Below are 22320 nucleotides of genomic sequence, written 5' to 3'. Positions count from 1 at the left end.
GTGCATGTAACGGAGCATCCCCCAAGGTGGCAGCCAGCCATATACTTATAAGTAAGCCATATATTTACACTATCTAAGCCACTGATCATCTTGTTTGTCTCTATCAAATCCTCTCTTCGCCTTCTTCTTGCCAATGAGAACACGTTCAAGTCTCTCAACCTTTCCTCATAAGACCTTCCCTCCAGACCATACAACATCCTGGTAAATATCCTCTGCGCCCTTTCCCATGCTTCCACATCCTTCCAGAAATATGGGCACCAGAACTGCACACAATATTCCAAATATGGCCGCACCAGTGTTTTGGATAGTTGCAGCATGATATTGCGGCTCCAGAACTCAATCCATCTACGAATGAAATCTGACACACTGTATGCCGCCTTAACAGTACTGTACACCTGGTGGCAACTTTCAGGCATCTATGTACATGGCCTCCAACATCCTTCTGCACATCTACACTACCAAGAATCTTTCCATTTACCCAGTACTCTGCCTTCCTGTTATTCTTTACAAAGTGCATCACCTTACATTTAGCTGCATTGAACTCCATTTGCCACATTCAGCCCAATTCTACAGTTTATCCAAGTCCCCCGCAACCTGTAACATTCTTCCACACTGTCCACTACTCCACTGACTTTGCTGTGGTCTGCAAATTTACCAATCCATCCACCTATGCCTGCGTCGAAGACTTTTATAAAAATGACAAACAGCAGTGATCCCAAAACAGATCCTTGTGGCACACCACTAATAACCGCACTGGAGGCTGATTATTTTCTATCATCCACCACTCGCTGCCTTCTTTCAGAAAGCCAGTTTCTAATCCAAACTGCTAAATCACACTCAATTCCATGTTGCTGCATTTTCTCTAACAGCCTACCATGTGGAACCTGATCAAAGGCTTTACTGAAGTCCACGTATACCACGTCAACTGCCCTACCCTCATCTATATGCTTGGTCACCATCTCAGAAAACTCAATGAGATGTGTGAGACATGACCTGCCCTTGACGAAACCATATTGATGATCTGAAATCATATTGTTGTTTGCCAGATGATTACAAATAGTGTCTCTTATAATCCTTTCCAAAACCTTTCCTACAACAGAAGTAAGGCTCACTGGTATATAATTACCTGGGTCATCTCTACTGGCCTTCTTGATCAAGGGCATAACATTTGCAATCATCCAGTCCTCTGGTACTGAACTTGTAGGCAATGACAGCTCAATATCAAAGCCAAAGTCTTTGCTATCTTCTCCCTAGCTTCCCAGACAATCTACGGATAAATCCCATCTAGCCCAGGGGACTTGTCTACTATCAATCCTTCTAGAATTGATAACACCTGTTCGTAACTAACCTCTATCCTTTCTAGTCTAACATCTTCTATCTCATTATTATCTACAATATTCTAATTTTCCTGAGTGAAAACCAATGAGAAATGTTCGTTTAGCACCTCTCTGATTTCCACAGTGTCCACACTCAACTTCCCATTTCTGTCTTTGATTGGCCCGATTCCTACCCTATCCTTTATTTCTCAAATACCTATAGAAAGCTTTAGGGTTCTCCTTTATTCTATTCACTAAAGACTGCTTGTGTCCTCCCTTTGTTCTTCTTAACTCTCTTTAAATCCTTCCTAGCTGATCTGTAAGTCTCCATCGCCTCATCTGTACCATTTGCCTCATCAAAACAGAAGCCTCCTACTTCTTCTTAACAAGAGATGCAATTTCTGTGCTAAATCACGGTTCCCTTACCTTATCACTTCCTCCCTGCCTGACAGGGACATACCTATCAAGGACACGCAATATCTGTTCCTTAAACCAGCTCCACATTTCCATTGTCTGCATCCACTGCATTTTGGTACCCCATCCTATGCATCCTAATTCTTGCTGAATCGCGTTATAATTGCCACTGCCCCATCGATAAGTCTTGACCTTGACATATACCTATCCCTTTTCATTGCCAAACTAAACATAACTGAATTATGATCACTCTCTCCAAAGTGCTCACCGACAACTAAATCAAACACCTAGTCCGGTTCATGACCAAGCACCAGATCCAATGTGGCCTCCCCTCTTGTCGGCCCTTTGACATACTGTGTCAGGAAACCCTCCTGTACACATTGGACAAAAACTGATCCATCCGACATACTAGAATTGTAGCATTTCCAGTCAATGTTGGGGAAGTTAAAGTCCCCCATAATGACCACCATGTTACTTTCACTCCTACCCAGAGTAATTTTTCTAATCATCTCTTCCCCCTCCCTGGAACTCTGTGGTGGCCTATAAAAAAATCCAAGCAGTGTGACCTCCCCTCTCCTGTTTCTATCCTCAGCCCACACTACTTCAGTAGACAAGTCCTCATCAAATGTTCTCTCAGCCACCGTTATACTATCCTTGACTAACATGACATGCATGGGCCCATTGCGGTGCTTCAAATTCCATGAGGCAGCCAGACTGTCTATGACAGACAGACTCAGTCTGGAACCTCCTCTATGCTTAAGATCTTATGCACTGCCGACGCTCCTCCATTTCCCCTTTGCACATGCCCTTTCCAACCCACCCCACCTGCATCACTCCACAATTGGAGCTGTCAAGGGCGGAAGTCTGTGGAATACCCTCCCTAACTTCTCTATCCTCTGTTAAGATGTATTTTAAAATCATTCTCCTTAATCAATGTTTTGATCATCCATGAAGCACCATAGGAGATTTGCCATTGTAAAAGATCCCATACAATGCAAATAGTTGTTGTTATTGCTGTACATAGGAGAAACAGGAATGATGCATTCAAAATTCTAACAAGAAAGTCACTGATAGGCGCAGCGTGTAGGCCAAATAATAACATCACATTGGATTGGGCAATAAACAAAGAAATAACTAATGCCTGTAAAAATGGCATGTCTATTACCATGGGTGATTTTAATCTACATGTAGATTGGTCAAACCAGCTCAGTCAGGGGTAGCCTTGAGGAGTTCATGAAGTGTATCCATGATAATTTTTTTGAACAGTATGAAATGTAATCGACAAGGAGCAAGCTATCCAAGATCTGGCCCCTGTGCAATGAGACAGGAATAATTAATGACCTCAGAATTAGGGATCCTCTTGGAAGAAATGATCACTGTATGGTTGAAGTTAGAATACATATGGAGAGAGTGAAGATAAAATTTAATATCTTGGTCCTGTGCTTGAACACGGGGAACTGAAATAGAATGAGGGAGAACGTGAATAAAGTAGACTGGAAACAAAAATTTTATGGTGGGACTGTTGATAAGCAGTGAAAGATTTTCAAAGACATTTTAGGAAGTGCTCAGCAAAGGCATATTCCAGTGAAAAGGAAGGACTGTAAGAAAAGGCGGTGGACAAAAGATAGGGAATTCTACACCAGTTAGTTTTTTCTCTGTAGTTAAAAAGATGCTTGGGTCTATTATCAGGGAAGAAATAGCAGGGAATCTCAATAGAAATTGTCCCATTGGGCAGACAGAGCATGGATTCATGAAGGGCAGGCCATGCTTGACAAATCGTTTGGAATTCTATGAAGACATTTCAAGCAAGGTGGACAACGGGGACCCAGTGGATGCGGTTTACCTTGATTTCCAAAAGGCTTTCAACAAGGTGCCACGCAAGTGGCTGTTGCATTATATAAGGGTGCATGGGATACAGTATTAGCATGGATAGAAGATTGGTTGACTAACAGGAAGCAAAGAGTGGGGATAAATAAGCCTTATTCTGGCTGGCAATCAGTAACTAGTAGTGTGCCTCTCGGATCAGTGTTGGGACTGCAATTATTTAGAATTGATACAGATGATTTGGAGTGGGGAACCACATGTAGGGTGTCAAAGTTTGCATATGACACTAAGATGAGTAGCAGGACAAAGTGTGCGGAGGACTGGGAGACTTTGCAGAGGAACATAGATATATTGAGTTAGTGGGCAATTGTTTGGCAAGTGGAATATTATGTTCATAAATGTAAAGTCATACTCTTTGGTTGGAGTAACATTAATAAAAAGATTATTACTTGAATTTTTAAAAAAGTTACATTTTTTGCTATGCAGAGGCACCTGAACATCCTTCTGCAGGAGGGTTGGTCACCAGGTACAACAATCAATTCAGAAGGCAAATGGAATTTTGTCCTTCATTTCTGAAGGGATTGTGTTTAAAAGCAGAGGTTATGTTCTAGCTATAGTGGGTGGAGGTGAGGCCACACCTGGAGTACTGCATGCAGTTTTTACCTCCTTACGTGCTCAAGGACGTACTGGAACTAGAGGGGGTGCAGAGGAGATTAACTATGTTGATTCCGGAGGTGAGGGGTTTGGTTTAACAGAGACTGAGTAGATTGGGATTATATTCATTGGAATTCAGAAGAATGGAAAAGATATAAAATAATGAATGGAATAAATAAAATAGAAGTCGAGGGGATGTTTCCACTGGCAGATGAAGTCAGGACAAGAGGGCATCACCACAAGATGAGAGGTAGCAAATTTAGGAGTGAATTGAGAAGGAACGTCTTGACCTTGATGGAGTGCATTGCCCAGGGAAGTAGTTGATGCTGGTTCAATTAACGTTTTTAAAGCTAAGTTAATTTTTAAATAAAGAAATAATTAATCAAGGAATACGGTGAGAACGTGGGTAAATGGTTCTGTATCCACAAAATGATCAGTCATGATCTTATCGAATGGTAGAGCAGGCTCGAAGGGCAGGACGGCCTTCTCCTTTTCCAAGATCTTTTGTTCTTATGTTATGCATTCCTCCCTCACTCCTGACTTGGAGGTACTGGTGTTGGATTAGGATGGACAATATTAAAATTCACAGAACACGGGTTATAGTCCAATAGGTTTATTTGGAAGCACGAATTTGCTGGTCCTTCATCATATGGTTGTGTGATTTATAACTTTGTCCCTCACTCTTGTAACTGAGTGTGTGCGCGGAGAGCTGTCGGTAAGGAAAGAAATAAACAGCAGGAAGCGGGAGGGGAATGGTGTTGGTATGGTCTGAGGGGTTTTACAAACATTTGCTGCACAGCGGAAAATACGGATTTGAAATGTACAGTCCCGTTTTTGCAGCAAACGGGAAAATGCCTCGTTGAGTAATCGGCCCGAGTGAGCGCCGCCATCTTTATTCGGGGCAATGATTCACTGGACACGTGCGCGGCCGCCAACTTTGTAGGGGGCAAAGTTCAGAGGGATGTATGTACAGCCTTCCCTGGTAAAAAGAGTCATAGGGCAGGATTTACACAGAGCACATTCAAACCCAGAGAAATTGATCTTTTTTCTGGATTTGTTTCGTTATTCATTTAAATGATTTGGATGTGAATAGAGGCCGTATAGTTAGTAAGTTTGCAGGTGACACCAAAATTGGAGGTATTGTGGACAATGAAGAACGTTATCTCAGATGTTAGAAACGTAAATCGCTTCTTAATAATTGCTCTAGACAAATTCAGGAAAACAAAGTTTTATTAGCAAGTCTGCAGAGTTGGGCACCCTTCTGAGAAAAAGGCGCGCTGTGGCTTACAAAGTTTCTCATTATATACAGCACAAGTCCCTCCCCTCCTTGGCTCTAAAGAGCCACGAGGTTCACATTCTAAACCGTCAGTATTTTCCATTTTGCACCCTCGTCACAAAGTCTGCAACAGATGTCTCCAGAGTTGTTTTTTACCCTGTAGTCTTATCAGCCAAGGACTTATTCTTCTCTGTCTGTGTTAGTGGTCTTATCAATCTGTAGCAGATGTCTCTCGAGTTGTTTTTCTATCCTATAGTCTTATCAATCAAGGACTCATTCTTCTCTGTCTGTGTTAGTGGTCTCATCAATCAAGGACTTGTTTTTACTCTGCTCACAAAATGTCAGCATTTACACAATTTAAATTATCCCACTTTTGAGTATACAAAATGTTCTTACAAAAAGAAGCATGTCTTGTCTTTTATTATAGAGAAGCCTGTTGGGTCAGGCACATCTTAATTGCTTGAACCGAAATCGCCTATCACATCAGAGGACAGTGGGATATTGATCAGATGGGCCAATGGTCTGAGGAGTGGCAAAAAGGATTTAATTTAGGTAGATTAGATTAGGATATCTGGTTGGCATAGGTTGGACTGAAGAAGTCTGTTTCTGTGCTAGACATCTTTGACTGTGGGATCATAAAAGTGAACTCTGCTCTGGTTCACCTCTGGGTTCTCTGATGTCCACTTGTTCATTATCTAGCTTCCTCAGTCTCTCATGGGTATATTTTTGCTCTGTATAGTATTTTACTATTACTTTCACAGCTGTTTTGTAAATGAATTGAAAAATGTAGAGCTGGAAAAACACAGCAGGCCAGGCAGCATCCGAGGAGCAGGAGGATCAATATTTCAGGCATAAGCTCTTCTTCAGGAATGTAAATGAATTGTCCACTGCTGCCTGGCTCATGATCATGTGCTGTTCCATTATCAGGTTATTTTTTCCACAATATCTTTGACAGTCACAAATTCTTTTTTCCAATAAGCGAGTGCATTTTCCTTCAATTTCTGACAGTTAAATTCTGCACCATTTTCATTCCCTGTAATTCATATTGCACTCCCTGAAACATCAACTGTGTATTTCTCCTTCCACAGAAACCAGTGATCAATGCCAAAGCCCTGTTGCCTGTGGAGAGGGTGATGTTTGACTTCCTTGTACTGCTGCAGTTTGTATGGTGAAGGTGCTCCCACAACGTGGTTGGGTAAGAGACGTTACAGATTATTCACTCAGCGATATTGAAGATTAGAAGATATCGGTACAAATCATAATGGTTTTAATTTCACAAAAATAGTATTGAGAAGTTTTGACATTAGGCTACAGATGGAGAATATTGTGTCCAGTGACCAAAACCATTGCCAAATAAGCAGTTTTTCAAGAATGTCTTAAAGTAAGAAAGTAGATCTTAGAGGCTTAGAGTGGGGATTCCAGACCATGTTCCCTTGGAGTCTATAGAAACATTCACACAGGTGAACTCAAAAATAAACACATCATTGAGAGTCTGAACTAAAATGAGTTATTGAGATATGAAAAGGTGTGTGGTGCAGGGAGATAGGAATGATTACAGCCAGGAATTAATTCAAAGGTGCGAAAGTAAATTGTTGTTGCTTATAAATGGGAGTCTTTTGATTGATCAGCAAGTTTTGGTACAAGTGAGCACTTCGGCAGTAGAGTTTTCAATATTCTTGAGTTTATCGGGAAGGTGAATGTGGGATGTTGGTTTAGATCATGAAATCTAGAGTTAACAAAAGAAATGAATGAGAGTTTCAGCAAATGAGCTGAGACTGTGGTGAGGTCAGGTGATATCACTGAAGTCGAAATAGTGGACTTGGAGGGGGTCTGGCCTGTCATCCTCACCTCATTCAGCTGTTTGTCCGTTTGTGAATCAAGTGTGTAACAAGCTCAGGAACTGAGTGGCCCTGGCAGAACCCAAACTGGGCATCGCTGAGTAGGTTATTGCTGAGCAGTTGCTTGAAAGCACTGTTGATGACACCTTCCATCACCTCACTGCTGAGCGAGTGTGGACTGATAGAGGGGAATTGGCTGAGTTGGATCTGCCCTGTGTTGTTGTGTTGGAACATCCCTGAGCAATGTTCCACAAAGTCAGTAGGTGCCAGAGCTGGAGCAGTACTTGTCTTGTTGGGCAGCAGGTTCTGGAGCACAGCCAACAGTATTATTGCCAAATTATTGGCAGGGCCCATACCTTTACACTGCTTATCCATTTCTTGATCTGATTGGAAATGAGTTTTCAACCAAGTCGATTCATATCTGTGATGTGAGGGACCAATGGAGAAGGCTCATCCACTTGGCACTGCTGGCTGAAAATCGCTGCTAACGCTGTCCTCTTATCTGTTGCATGAATGTGTGAGACCCCTCCATCGGTAAGGGTGGGGATATCTGTGATGCTTCCTCCAGTGAGTTGTTTAATCGTCCATCACTATTCTTGACTTGGTGTGGCAGAACTGCAGAACTCCGATCTCATCTGTTGGTTATGGGATCACTTAGTTCGATCTGGTGTTGCTTGTGCTGTTTGGCATGCAGGTTTGGTAGCTGCACCAGGTTGGCACCTCATTTTTAGGTATGCCTGGTACTGCTCCTGACATGCCCTCCTGCATTCACCATTGAACCAGGGTTGATTCCCCTGGCTTGATGTTAATGGTTGAGTGGTGGATATCAGGCCATGAGATTTCAGATCGGGCTGGAGTACAGTTATGCTGCTGTTGTTGGTCCACAGTGAGGCGGAAGTTGCAGGGTCAAGAGGGCTGATTGTCTGGTTGTATTTTCCAGTGCATTGGTCGATGTAATGTGGTCCATCCAGTTTCATTCCTTTGTTGAGACTGTGCAGTGATTAATACAATGAGTGATTTGATGGACCACTGTTGGGTTTCTTTCCCTCAAGGACATTGTCAATGGCAGAAAAACATCCCCAATGGTTCCATGGCAAACAGTAGATTCTTCATTCCAGTTATTTTTTTCTTGAATTCAGAGCCAACCTCTACCGATTTGGGATTCAAACCTGAACTTCAGTTGTATATTTTAATATTCTTGATAAATGATAAATACGACAGGTTTGTTCACTTAATTTTAGAATCACTATCACAGGTTTTGTTTATTGTTTTGAAAATAAAAAGAATGTCCATTATCCTGTCTCCTCCATCCTCCCCTCCAACAACAAGAGTGAGGAGCACATGGAGTTTCTCTGTCCATAACATTGAGACAATCCGATCAGCTGCCTCTGCTTCTTTCCTCCCTCTCCACTAGCCCACCGAGCCAAACTGCCTCACAAGGGTGCTCCTCATTTTGGTCCTAAACTTGCATTTCCTCGAGTCTCTTGTCAAGCCTTATTAGAGGTCATCTTGACCATTTACCCTAGTGTAGATAAATCATGGACATTCCAAATCTCTGTCTCATCCTCCCACTTGTCACCGCTCTTCCCCCCCCCACCCCAACATTGCAATATTTTTCCATGATCTGTCTGTCTGTTTTTTTCTGGTTATGTCCTTCTCTCCCATTTTGCTAAAACCTAATATTTGACCTCACCATCATTGGAAAATCCTGCTCTGTCTCCACTCTCCCTTTCCTTTCTGAATTCATTGTATTTGGTGTCCCTCCAGGATCTATCCTTGGCCCGTCCTGTTTCTCACCTACACACTGCCAGGAGGTAACATCGCCCAAAAGCACTGTTAGGTTTCACATGTACACTGACAATGTCCAGCTCTCCCTCCCCATCATCCCTCTCCATTACTCCACTATTACTCAGTTATCAAACTGCTTACCTCGCTTCGATTAGCTGCAATTCACTCCAATGAAACACTGCAATTGTTAAACCCATTGCCTTCAGTTGTTATTCCAAATACATTTTCCTTACTGCTGTGTCCCTCCCTCTCACTGGGAAATGTCTGAGGCAGAACTACATGCTTCACAATATTGCTTTCATATCTGACCCCAAGTTGACCTTCTGATCAGACATCTACACAATCACAAACACCAGGAATTGCAATTTCTTAAACGTTGCTTATCTCCTTCTCACCCCAGCTCCATTGCTACTGAAACCCTAACCTGTGTCGGTGTTGCCTTTAACTTGACAAATCTGAAACAGAACCCCTTGATTCCGCGACTGACCCAGAATCTGGTTCAAGACTCACCCGATATGGGACACATCTTCTCCATATTTACCCTGTCAAACCTTGACAGAATCCTGTAAGTTTCAAAGAGATCACCTCTCATTCTTCCAAAGTTCAGTGAGTATATTTCCAACTTATTCAGCCTTTGCTTACAGGATAATCCCTTCAAAACAGGGATCATCCCAATGGATCTTCTCTGAAATGCCTCCAATAAACTGCTCTATTTCATGAACTAAAGTGACCAAATCTGTTCACATTACTCCAGATGTGGTCTCACTTGCCATTTGTTTAGTTGCCCTAAGGTATATACTCCAAACTCTTATATTGCAAACTCTTTCAAATAAGGGACAGTATTCCATTCCCCTTCCTGATTCCATGTTGTAACTGTGTGCTCGCTTTCTTTGTTTCCTGCTCATATTCCCCCAGTCCCTTTGTGGTGCAGCTTTCTACAGTTTATCCCAAGGTATACTCTATTTGCCAACTTGTTGCCCAGGTTTCCTGTGAATATCTCTCTGTAAACTGTTTATAATCCTTTTGGAACTTTCCTGTTATGCCTTTTCTAGGAGATTTCCCCCCCTCATTATTCGAAACATGTACTGTGAGCACTGGGCAGTGGGAAGCATGCACAGTTGCTATCTTTCAGGGATACTCTGTTTCATGACTGGGCGGAGCTTGTTGCCCATTGGTCAGAATGGAGACAACTTGCCCATCAAGGTGCATGAGCCTTTCACACCCCATGTCTTATTGATGAGGCACAGCGGCAGAATGGAAGGAAAGAAAAGGAAGGAAATCCTGCTCTCCATATCTCAATGAATCTTGGGATATTCTGTCCCATGTTCAGTCACATGAAGTCCCAAGGTGGAAACTCATAGAAACCCACACAGATTTGCCCCTGAATTGCCTGCTAACCTCCACCAGGGGTAATGTGTACAGTCATCCTGGGCCAGGAGGAGGGGATTGTATGAGTTTCAAACTTGAACTGACAGTGACGGATTTTATAAACTTGTATTACAGGCAGATATTCAGATGGTAATCTCAGTTACTGTAACGCCAAACTCTGACAGAATTACTCAATACATCAGGCCCTGGATATTCTTATTGTGTGAGAGTATTGTGTTCCAGATCAATACCATTTGCTGAATAAAAGTTCTCCTTTGAATCAAACCATCCTCTCAATAGATCTTCCCAAATCTTCAACATGTGTCCTGTAATCCTTGTATATTGAGCTGAAGGGTCTAAGTTTATTATAATGTGTAACTTTTGTAAACCGCTTTGTCACAGCTCCCCAAATTTCCTTTGCTACAAGGAGAACACACTCAGTTTTTCCAAACCGCTGATTCCCCAATGTCTGTTTGTTCTCTATAAGGTACACATCAGGATTGTATTGGAACATTCTCCACTTGCCTGCATCAGTGCACCCCCCCCCACCCCCAACAATATTAAAGAAAGTGAACATCCTCCAGGATAAAGTACTGTCCCTGAGAGGTTTCCCATCCACCACCTTCAGCATTCCCTCTCCCCACCCTCGAGGGACAGTGGCATCACTGTGTAAAAGATGAAGTCAGCATTGTCCTACCCGACCATAGGACTGCTCTCTCATTAGAGAGAGATGTCTGGTAGTGGTTAACCTGAATATTACCACAGCACAGCCAAGGGGAGAAGTTGAAAATGAAAGTCGATTAATTGCGGATGGTTATTCTTAATGTGTATTAGCAACACACATGTCACGTGAACAATTAATGTTAAAAAAGCCCCACACATTCTGCAACTAACATCCCCCATTCCTTGAACCATCCAGGTAAATCTCCTGTGCCCCGTCTCAGGGACCCTGCCATCCTTCACAATGTGTGGGCGTTCTGTGGTTTGCACAGACCCAGCTGCTGTGAACCCTGTGGGTGATAGAATAGAGCAACAGTTGCACTAAACCTCACTGTCTGGAAGAGAGTGAGAGACAGAAATCCCGAAGGCATTTAAAATCTATTTAGGAACACACTTGCAAGGCCAAGGCTGACAGGTCTATGGGCTCTGTGCTGGAAAATGGGATTAAAATAGTTAGCTGAGAGATTTCTTTACAGCATAAACCCAATGGACCACAAAACCGTTTTCTGTCATGTAGACCACAGATGCGTAATATAGGGATATGACAAGCCACAATAGAAACCAGGTCAGAGAAGGTGATATTAGAATAGATGATACGTGATTAATTAATGTTTTTGGAGGAAAATGTGACAGAGGTTAAGCGGGACATTGTGGAGCTCTGGGTGCAGGAATCTGAAATAAAAATGGGTTATCGTGAAGGCTGGAATTAAAGAAAGGCACATCACAGAGATTTGAGAGGGTGGACAAGATGAAAGATAGAGAGTGTGTTGAGACTAGAGGAGATTAGAGATTGGAGGATGTTGCAAAGATTGAGATGTTTTTGATCCCAGAGATAGTGATAGTTCTGAGGCTAGAGAGGAATTATAGAGATAAGGATAAGTTGTTAGCTTTCCCAACACTACCTCTTTACTGATAATGATTGTTTCTCTGTCCTCATCTGCCACATCCTCCATAGGCCTATGACAATGAGAGTACACAGACAGTATGTTCCCGTTAAGGCCAAGGCCGGGAGGCATCGAGAATGCTGCATGACCTGAGAAATTGAGGCTCTGATCAAGAAAATGAAGGAAGGATATGGCAGGTACAGACCCCACTGTGTTTGTGTGAATCCCTCGAGGACGATAAGGGCAGTAGGAGTATACTCGCGGGAAACCAGGAGGCAAAAAAGGGGACATGAAATAGCTTTGGGAAATAGGTTTAAGGAGAGTCCAAAGAGATTCTACAAATACACTAAAGACAAAAGAATAACTAGGCAGAGAATAGCGACCCTCAAAGATCAACAAGACTGTCTATGGAACAGCAGGAGGTGGGAGAGATTCTATAAGTATTTCATGTCAGATTTTACTGAAAGGGGATATGGAAGTTAGAGATGTTGGAGAAATAAATAGTGATAACTTGGCAAGTGTATATATTACAGAGGAGGAGGTACTAGATGCCTTAAAACGCATAAAGGTGGATAAATCCCTGGAATCTGATCAGGTGTATCCCAGAACTTTGTGGGTAATGAGGGAAGCTTTTGCCGGGCCCCTCGCTGTGATATTTGTATCATCGATCGCCACAGGTGAGGTGCTGGAAGATGGGTGCCATTATTTGAGAAAGGTGGTAAGGAAAAGCCAGGGAACTATAGACCGGTGAGCCTGAAGTCAGTGGCAGAGAAGTTGTTGGAAGGGATTCTCAGGGACAGGATTTACGTGTCATTGGAAAAGCAAGAAATGATTAGGGAGAGTCAGCATGGCTTTGTGCATTGAAATCAGTCACTTGGACTTGAGAAAGACACAAGGTTTCACATAACACACTGGTTAGCAGCTTCAATACCATAGAATACTGGCAGAACTAGCTGTTTGGATACGGAATTGGCTGGAAGGTCAAAGAGTCATAGATGGACAGCACAGAAACAGAGACCCGTCGGTCCGACCAGTCCATGCTGATCAGATATCCCAACGCAATCTAGTCCCCCCTGTCAGCACCCGGCCCATATCCTTCCTATTCATATACACATGAAGATGCCTTTTAAATGTTGCAATCGTAATGGCCTCCACCACTTCCTCTGGCAGCTCATTCCATACACGTACCACCCTCTGTGTGAAAACAGTGTCTCTCAAGTCTCTCTAAAGTCTTTCCCCTCATACCATAAACCTATGACCTCTAGTGCTGGGATCCCCCACGCCAGGGAAAATACTTTGTCTATTTATCCTATCCATGCACCTCATGTTTTTATATACAGAGATAAGATCACCTCTCAGCCTCCAGGGAATACAGCCCCAATCTATTCAACCTCTATTCAACCCCCAGCCGAGCTCAAATCCTCCAACCCTGGCATCGTTCTTGTAAATCTTTTCTGAACCCTTTCAAGTTTCACAACATCCTTCCAATAGGAGGGTGACCAGATTTGTACGCAACGTTCCAAAAGTGGCCTAACCAATGTCCTGTACAGCTGCAACATGATCTCATAACTCCTGTACTCAATACATTGTCCGATAAAGGCAAGCATACCAAATGCTGCCTTCACTATCCTATCTACCTGCACTCCAAGGTCTCTTTGTTCAGTAACACTCCTCAGGACCTTACCATTAAGTGTATAAGTCCTGCTAAGATTTGCTTTCCCAAAATGCCACTCCTCAGCCATTTACCCATCTGATCAAGATCCCATTGTACTCTGAGGTAATCTTTTTCACTGTCCACTACACCTCCAGTTTTGGTGTCATCTCACTAACTATACCTCCTATGTTGACATCTAAGTCACTGATATAAATGACGAAAGGTAGTGGATCCAGCACTGAACCTTGTAACACTCCACTCGTCACAGGCCTCCAGTTTGAAAAGCGACCCTCCATCACCACCCTCTGTCTTCTACCTTTGAGCCAGTTCTGTATCCAAATGGTTAGATCTCCCTGTATTCCATGAGCTCTAACCTTGCTGAGCAGTCAGTGTCATAGTGGAGGGTACTTTTGGAACTGAAAGCCTGTGATGAGCAATATGCTGTCAGGCTGGGTACTGGGTCCACTGCTTTTTGCCATTTATATAAATGATTTCTATGTGAATATAGGAGCTATGGTTACAATAGACACCAAAGTTGGAGGTGCAGTGGACAGCAAAGTTATCCGAGAGTACAATGAGACTCCGATCAAATGGGCTGAGGAGTGGCAGATACAGTTTAATTTAGATAAAGGTGAGGTTCTGCATTTTGGAAAAGCAAATCAGGGTGGGACTTCTACACTTAATGGGAAGGTCCTGGTGAGTGTTGCTGAACAAAGAGATCTTGGAGTGCAGGTTAATAATTCCTTGAAAGTGGAATCACAGATAGGCAGGGTAGTGAAGAAAGTGTTTGGTGTACTTGCCTTTATTGGTCTGTGCATTGAGTACAGGAGTTGTGACATCATTTTGCGGCTGTACAGGACATTCATTCAGCCACTTCTGGAATTCTGCTTTCAGACCTGTCTCCCCGTTATTGGAATGATATTGTGAAACTTGAAAGGATTCAGAAAAGATGCAAAGATGTTGCCAGGGTTGAGGGATTGAGCTATAGGGAGAGGCTGAATAGACTGAGGCTGTTTTCACTGGAGAATCGGATGCTGAGAGGTGACCATAGAGTTTGATAAAATCGTGAGGGGCATGGAAAGGATAAACAGCCAGGATCTTATTCCTGTCTAGGTGAGTCCAACACCAGAAAGCACAGGAGTGAGGGAAAAGATTGAAAAGGGATATTAGGGGCAAAGTTTCAAGCTGAACGTGGCATGTGTATGGAATGAGCTGCCAGAGAAAGTGTGGAGGCTGGTACAGTTACAACATTTAAAAGGCATCTCATTGGATATGTGATTGGGAAAGGTTTCGAAGGCTATGGGCCAAGGGCTGGCATATGGGATGAGATTAATTTAGGATATCTGGTTGGCATTGACAAGTTGAACTGAAGGGTCTGTTTCTGTGCTGTACATCTCTATGGAACTAATAAATTAAAATTAATATAGGTTTCTCTTTTATGGAGAGTTAGCTGAAGGCCAGACAATTCTCCTTGGAGCTGAGAAGGTTAAGCAGTGATTTCGACCAGGAGTTGATTTGTTTCTAGGGTATAGAGTGAGAAATTTTTAACGTCACAATTTTTAGTAACTAATTTTCAGGTGACTGGCAAATAATGCAAAGAAAAATGTGAAGATTATTTTGCTCACTAAGTTCTGAGCATCTGCAACAGTTTGACCAACAGCTGGATGCAGATTCAGTAGTTATTGTCAAAACAAATTTGAAATTTAATAACTTTAAGGAAGGATTTGGAGGGCTATGTCCAAATGGGAGGTGAGTTGGGACTGACTGGCACCATCTCCAGAGGGATAGAGTACAGCCCCAATGGGCTGAATAGCCTCCAGCCCCTGTGCTCTGTGACACTGACCCATTCACTGTGAATGATGAAGCTCATCACAGGGCAGAGCCGTAGAGATGTACAGCATGAAAATAAACCCTTTGGTTAAACTGGTCCATGCTGACCAGATATCCCAACCTAATCTAGTCCCATTTGCCAACACTTGGCACATATCACTCTACACCTTTCCTATTCATAAACCATGCAGATGCCAAATGGTTTAATTGTACCAACATCCTCCACTTCCTGACAGAAGATTCCATACACGCACCAACCTCAGTGAGGAAAGAAAATTGCACTTCAGATCCATTTTAAATTCTTCCCCTCTCATCTTAAACCTATGCCCTCTCATTCTGGACTCCCCGACCCCAGGGAAATGACCTTGTCTATTTATCCTACCCAGGCCCCTCATGGTTTTATAAACCTCTTTGAGGTCACTCGACAGCCTCTGATGCACCTGGGAGGATCCCACCACTCAGGTCACAATGGGCCCTGGCTGATTGACACAGCTTCAGACCAATAGGAGAGTTGGCATGATCCTCCAGCCAATGGGAGTGAATGAGGGGTGGGTCCAGCAGGCCAACACATGACCATCAGCTTTGCAGATGCAGTGTCACTGTGAGGGGGGACTGAATGTGAAGGAGTGGGAGAGAGAGCAGATACTGGGAGAGAGATGGAGTTAGTGTGGACTGGGAAGGTTGATAAACACTGTATCAGTCTGCTGGACCTGAATTAGATACTCCGGGTAAATTAGAACCAAAAGAACTGCGGATGCTGTAAATCACACACAACAACCAGAAGGTACTGGAAAAGCTCAGCAGATCTGGCAGCATCTGTGAAAAGAAATCAGTTCGCATTTTCGATCCAGTGATGCTTCCTCAGGAACTGATGTTACTGAGGAAAAAAAAGTCTGTTTTTATGCAGAAGGGAGGGGTTAAGGAGTAAATGATAAGTGGGGAGAGAGTCCAAAGAGAGAGATAAGAGCAGTTGGACAAAGGAGTGGATAACGATCTGACGGGGGGAGGGTGAATAGCTGTTTATGGGGACTGTTAGTGGCTAACCATAGGTAGTGTGTAATGGCAGGCTACGTAATAACAAGGCCTGGTATGTGGGGTAGGGGGCAAAGACACTAGGACGTGGGAGAGTTCAGGACCTAAAATTATTGAATTTGATGTTGAAGCCAGAGGATTGTAGGGTCCCCGAGTGAGAGATGAGGTGTAGTTCTTCCAGTTTGTGTTAAAGTGTGGCTCTGGAAAAGCACAGCAGGTCAGGCAGCATCCAAGGAGCAGGAGAATTGATGTATTGGGCATGTCAGCACTTCATCAGAAATGTGGGTGGTGGAATACGGCTGAGAGATAAATAGGGAGGGGTGTTTGGGGTTGGGGGAAAGGAGCTCGCAAGGCAATAGGTCGTTGTAGATGGAGGGTCGTGGTGAGAGGGTGGAATGGACAATTGGAAAGGAAGATAGACAGGTGGGACTGTTCAAGAGGCCAGTGCTGAGTTGGAGGGTTGAATCTGAGATAAGTTGGGGGAGAGGAGATGAGGAAACCTTGATGCCGTGTGGTTGAAAGTTCCCAATGTCGAAGATGAGGTGTTCTTCCTCCAGGTGTCAGGTGGCTCGGATTTGGGATGGAGGGCTTGCATGTCCTTGGCAGCGTGGTGACGGAGGGGGTGGGGGTAGCCGAAGTGGTCGGCCACAGGGCGGTGGGGTTGGTTGGTGCAGTTGTCCCAGAAATGTTCCCTGAAATATCCACAATTTGGCGTCCTGAGAGCAAGGGACACAATAGGTGAGGTGTTTGGGTGGGCAGGGAAATCTCTGCTGGATGTGGGAGGATCCAGTGGTGCCTTGGATGGAGGTGAGGGGAAGGTGTGGGCACAGGTTTTCCACCTCTTGCAGTGGCAAGCGAAGGTGCTTGGAGTGGAGGGTGGGTTGGGCGGGAGTGTGGATCTAACGTGGAAGTCACAGAAGGAATGATCTCTGTGGAATGGTGAAAGGGGTGGGGAGGGAAATATATCTCAGGGGGTTGGATCTGATGGTGGAAAGAGCAGAGGATGATGTGTTGTATATGGGTGGAAGGTGAGGATGGTGGGATTCCATCTTTGTTGCATTTGGAGGGGTGGGGTTCAAGGGCAGTGGTGTGGGAAGTGGAGGAGATACACTGGAGGGCATTGTTGACCTCATGTGAGGGGAAATTGCAGTCTTTGAAATAGGAAGCCATTTGGTATGTTCTGAAGTGTTCTTCCAGCTTGCATCAAGCTTCACTGGAACACTGCAGTAAGCATGAGACAGAGATGTTGGACTGGGAACAGGCTTGTGTGTTAAAGAGCAGGCAACTGGAAGCTCAGGGTCTTTTTTGCAGGTGTGTGCAGGAGGCGGAAAGGGGAAAGGGGAGAGTGGCAGCAGAAACCGGATGAAATGTATCAGTGTAGACTGGGAGGGTTTAGTTCCACTCTGGGCAGGTCGTTAGTCTGAATTAGAAACTCTTGGTCCCACGTTTGCAGCAAAGGGGAAGATGGCTTGGGCCTCAGGCAGTGAGAGGTCCTGGGTTATAGCCGCCATGTTTATTTGGGGCAAGGTACAGCAAGGAGCATGAATGTGTCCTCTTCCTGGGTGGGGGCGGGGTGATTTGAAGAGGAGCATTTACACATCAAACACATACCAAGAGACGTGTTTGTCTTCACTATTCATCTTGCACTGACTGTGAGCTTTGTTTTGTGAATTCAGTTGAAAGGATATTAATTGACAATAATTGAGACTGGGATCTCAATAAACAAGTTTCTACAGTCAGCAGAGTCATCAGGATCTGAATATCATTGGCATTTAACTGTGGAAGGAGAAAGGTTTGTCTGTTCTGTGTGTGGGAAAATATCTTCAATATTTTTGTCAAGCCAAAAGCAGACAGATGTTCAAGTTCATGGTTGGATCACCCTTGGGGTATGTGTTCAATTCTTGGTCCTGCAGCTGTGGAAGGAGGTATTGGCCTGAGAGAGAGCACAGATTTATCCAAATTATACCTCGTCTTTTTGCAGGAACTGTCAGATTTAGTCTCAGTCATCCACTTTATAATGTTAATCTGTAAACTCCCTACTTCCAATTCTCTGCAAATTCCTTGTGGACTCAAATTCCAGCACCATTTCAGGTGGAACGTTCCAGATTCTGACAACTGTCTGTTCATTCAGAAACTGCTGAAGTCCATTTTGACTCTGGGGTTACAAAGGGCTGAATTGAAAGATGCAGTGCTGGTCCTGAGCTCCCATTGAGATGCATTGGAACAGTACAGGAGGCTGAGGGAAGTGTAGGTGTGAGCAGACAATGAAAATGACAGGGCTGCACTATGAGGGCTGCTTGGCTCAATGAGAGTGTTTTGGAGTTGGATGCAAATAGTGAGGTGAGACAGGGAGAAGGTGAAGCTGAAACTCAGTTTTAGTTCAGGCCTTTCAGAAATTCACAGTCCCAATGGGAATAGCCAATTTGTCAGTGATACCTGCGGAGTATTTAAGTTTTTAAAGTATGACATATCAGCTTAAGTAAAGATATTTTTTGTTATTATAATGGACATGTTTGAAGTGAAGAAAGGTTACTCACTCATTTAAATTCTCCTAATGGGAGTAACTAGATGAATGTAGAGAGACGTTGTGACAGGAGCCCTCAGACCCGTGGTGTGCTCCTCTTGCACAATGTGGGAAATAAGGGCCGCTTCCAGTGTCCCTGACGGCTATTTGTGCAGCAAGGGTTCCCATCTGCAGCTACGGGGAAACTGCCTTTCAGATCTGGAGCTGAGAGTGGACTCACTGTGGAGCATCTGCAATACTGAGAATGTTATGGACAGCACGTTTAGTGAGCTAGTCACACTGCAGGTGAGGGTTACACAGGCAGAAAGGGAATGGGTGACCATCAGATCTAGTAAAAGGCTCAGGAAGCGAGTACAGGAGTCCCCCGTTGTTATCCCCTTCTCATACAGATACTGTATACCACTTGGGATTCTGTAAGGGCGGGAATGGGTGGGGTGGCTTCTCGGGAAATCAGCATCAACCAGGTTAATGACACCACAGAGAGCTCTGCTGATCAGAACAAGAGGAATGAGTGTGTCTGGGCTATAGTGACAGGGGATTCAATAATCAGGGGTACAGCCTGGCACTTCTGTGCCCCCAGACATGAATCCAGGATGGTATGTAATCTCCCTGGTTCCAAGATCCATGATATCATGGAGTGGCTGCAGGACATTCTAGAGCTGGAGGGTAAACAGGCCGTGGTCGTGCAACACACAGATACCAAGGACATCGCTAAACAGAGGAATGAGGGCCTGAAAGCTGGACATAGGGAGAGCAGAGATGCATTAAAATGTAGCTCCTGAAATGTAATAATGTCAGACTTACTCCCAGTGCCATGTGCTAATGAGAGCAGGAATGAGAAGGTAGATCAGCTGGATGTGTGGCTGGGGAAATGGTGTACCACAGAAGGGTTTTGATTCTTCAGGCACTGGGACTGTTTCTGGGTGGGACCTGTACCAGCCTGACCGGTTACCCCCGGGCAGAGCTGAGACAAATCTGGTGGGGCTTTTGCCAGTTCTGTTGGTGAGTTTGTAACTAGTCTGGCAGAGGAATGGGAACGAAAGTGTAGGCTTAGATGGGTCAGATTCAGGACAGGGAATGGGAGGGAGAATATTAATGATGTAGTTAGCGGCTCAGAAGGCCACAGGAAAGGAGGATTAAACGAAGATTGAGTCCCTCTTCAGCCATCAGTCCTGCCATCCCAGGAAGGTGAGTCAACAAAATCTGGAGCTGTTTACATGTCTATGACTCTGTGCTTCAGCAAAATGGTGGAAATCTGCAAAAAAAAAACAAAGCGCTGGAGATCCTCAGCGGGTCGGGCAGCATCTGAAATGGTGACAGATGCAGGAAACATTGTAGCCTTGAAGAAGTGTTGAGATGATCACACCAAGCACTACAATATCGATTACACGCTGAGTGCCAGAACGTGGGACTAGCATAAATAGGTGCTTGATGACCAGCATGAATACGATGGGGCTGGAAAGTTGACGTTTCGGGTCAGGGCTATTTATCAAGACTGACAAAGGGTCCCGACCCAAAACATCAACCTTCCTGCTCCCCTGATGCTGCCTGACCTGCTGCACCTCCCCAGGTCCACATTGTACAGACTCTGACTTCCAGCATCTGCAGTCCTTAACTATCTTCACATCCCAGGACTCATCTGGTGATCCTCCTTTACACTCTCTCAATAACCAGGAGAGCCTTCCTTGGAAAAGGGGAACAAAGGTGTATACAGTACTGCAGGTGTGGTCTCACCAAGGCCCTTCCAGAAAGGGATCCCTGTCCCCATCTTATCCATAATGGTCATCAAGCACACATGCCTGGTGTGATCATCTAAACACTTCTTCAAGTCTGCAATGTTTCCTGCATCTGTCACCATTTCAGATGCTGCCAGACCTGCTGAGGATCTCCAGCACTTTCTGTTTTCTGTGTTATAGAGTATTGAAAGGGGGGATTTGCAGTTGAGAAATTCAAATTGAACTTCATGTTACTGGATCCGTGCCGATCTGAATATCATTGACATTTTCATTTGGATGGAAAGGTGGTGCATTCTGTCCATGGACAAATATTTCAAATGTCAGTGTGACTGGAAAAAAGTACTGAGACAGTGAAGTCCATGTTAGCGTGGGGACTGTGGAGAGAGATTTCATTGGTTTTTGAAAGTCTAAACAATCATGGCACATTTCCCTGGAACACGTAAGCCACAGATTGGTTTTGTATGAGGACAATTAACCATGAAACCAGAAAGACCAAAGGATTCCTGCATCATGGAAAAAGCTATGAAAATGGGATTGTTGTAATGGAGTGAATTATCGATCATTGATTGTAATCCATTGGCGTTGTCACATCGGTTCCAGTGCCGTGGGGAAACACAGGAAATTTGAGTGCAGTGTAGGTTTCAGTTATTCAACTGGAGAGATGAAGAAGAAATTTACAAGGATGATGCCAGGTCTCAGGGGTCTGAGGTACAGGGAGAGGTTGGACAAGCAAGGACTTTTTTGTTTAGAGCAGAGGAAACTGCGGGGGAATATTTTATAGAAGTGTATAAGACCATGAGAGGCATGGGTAAGGTGAATGCACTCGGTCTTTTTTGCAGGGTCTCGAGGATTGGAGGGCATCAGGTTAAAGTTAGAGGAGAAAGAATACATGGGAACCTGAGGGGCAACTGTTCTACACAAAGGTGGTATGTATATGGAATGAGCTGCCAGTGGAAGTGGTTGAGGTGGTTATATTAACAACAGGTAAAAGACATTTGGACAAATACATGGATAGGAAAGTTTCAGAAGCAGATGGGCCAAGTGCAGGGAAATGGGGTTAGTGTGGATGGACATTCTGATTGGCATGGGCCAGTTTGGGCCAAAGGGCCTGTCTCTGCTGGACGTTATAACTCTAAGTGCATGTTCTAAGTCTATTTCTCCCCCTAACTCTGTTGGTATCCTGGGATGTATTCCATCAGGGCAAGGAGACTTGTTTACCTTTAGCTCCATTAGCTTGCCCAGCTTTAACTCTGTCGTGATAATGGTTGTTTCTTGGTCTTCACCTTCCTCAGTCTCCTTATCAATTACTGCCATGTTCTTCGTATCCTCCACTGTGAAGACTGACTGCTGTGTGCTCATATTCCTGAACCCTGCTGGATAGGAATAACTCGGCACAGAACTCTGAGAGGTCTTCTTTGAGTCTTTATTGATGAGACATGGCAGTTACATGGATAGTGTACAT

This window comes from Chiloscyllium punctatum, chromosome 6 (genome assembly GCF_047496795.1).
Source record: "Chiloscyllium punctatum isolate Juve2018m chromosome 6, sChiPun1.3, whole genome shotgun sequence".
Lineage (NCBI taxonomy): Eukaryota > Metazoa > Chordata > Chondrichthyes > Orectolobiformes > Hemiscylliidae > Chiloscyllium > Chiloscyllium punctatum.
The sequence above is the reverse complement of the archived record's forward strand: the minus strand, read 5'-3'. Positions refer to the sequence as shown.